Source organism: Sinocyclocheilus rhinocerous, unplaced genomic scaffold (genome assembly GCF_001515625.1).
Source record: "Sinocyclocheilus rhinocerous isolate Xijiao unplaced genomic scaffold, SAMN03320098_v1.1 scaffold1488, whole genome shotgun sequence".
NCBI lineage: Eukaryota > Metazoa > Chordata > Actinopteri > Cypriniformes > Cyprinidae > Sinocyclocheilus > Sinocyclocheilus rhinocerous.
Genome location: NW_015633542.1, coordinates 117,974 through 119,342, shown reverse-complemented (window position 1 = coordinate 119,342; position 1,369 = coordinate 117,974). Strand labels below are relative to the sequence as shown.

At 26.7% G+C, this 1,369-nt stretch overlaps 1 protein-coding gene across 1 annotated transcript in view; it reads left to right on the top strand.

The window, feature by feature from the left end:
* Positions 1-1,369, top strand: part of LOC107744389 (alpha-1-syntrophin-like) — a 17,904-nt gene that overhangs the window by 14,952 nt on the left and 1,583 nt on the right. The gene's annotated exons all lie outside the window — the stretch shown is intronic.

The following is a 1,369-nucleotide window of genomic DNA, read 5'->3' as shown; positions in this document are numbered from 1 at the left end:
TGGTATTTCAGTGCATGTAAAACCATTAAAAAAAAACGTCAGATTCTGCCACTGGTTTGTCTAAACTGTGCAAAGGGACTGGACTGAACACACTGAGCAATACTTTCCTAATGGAAATGTTTTATTTTTGGTTTCACAGAACTTGGGTGGGTGCCCACAAATTGCGTCTACGGCTTGTGTTCAAAATAGCATACAGTACTACTCATACTATTTTTGCAGTATGCATGCTTCAAACAGTATGCATAGAATATCTGTGAAGTAATGCATTTGACATTTTTATTTTTGCATTCACAACATTTTATTTTATTCATATATTTGTATTAAAAATATTTAAAAATAAAAAATTGTTTATTATTTATAAATTTTATTTTATATTGTTTGTATTTTTTTATTTGAAATTAAAAATGTTTAAAAATACAAAAAATATGTTCGGTGTCTGGTGTGTGTGTGTGTGTGTGTGTGTGTGTGGTTTATGTTAAGTGTTGGTGTTAAGGAACTAAATGTAGCACTTTAACTATATTTTTCAGTAGGCTGATCATTTGTGCAGCTTCACAGTTGAGAGTTGATGCAATAAACACACTTTCTTTAAATGCTGCTGTTTTTACTGTATTTTGGACTTGGTTTCATTTATTTATTCATTCATTCATTTTTTTAATTTAATATAAATGTATCGAGTCAAGTTTCATTCTCTCAACCTAATTTATATATTGAAATTTTCTATATATATTGAAAAAGATATTGCTGATGCCATAATCAAGCACACTGTTTAAATGTCCTCTCTCATGTAAAGTTTGTTTGTTTATTTATTTAGTAATTCATTCATTCATTACTTAATTTTTCATTGAATATAAATGTATTTAAGTTTTATACTTTCAACCTAATTGAGCTTTATAATTAATTAAATTCTAATCTAGATGATTGGATAATTATATAATGAAAAATATGTTGCTGATGCAATAATCATGCAATAAACATGCTCTCTTTCAAATTTATTCTTGTGAATATTTTCTTTGGCAATGTACCAATGAACCAATAAAAAAAAAAGCATTTTAAATGCTGCTCTTTGTTACTACATTTTGGACTTGTTTTAATGAATGAATGGATTCATTCATTCATTCACTTTTTATTTGATATCAGTTTAGCTACTTAAGTTTCATACTTTCAGCGTAATTGAGATTTATTCATTAAATTATAATCTAGATGATTGGATATTAATTTAATTAAATAAAAAAATATTCAGCATTGAACTTTTTGCATTCAAGCATTTTATTAACCTCAAAGATATGTTTGTGAATGTTGGTTTATGATGGTTTACTGTACTAATTTCTGGCAGCATGCATACATTATGTACAGTATATATATATATATA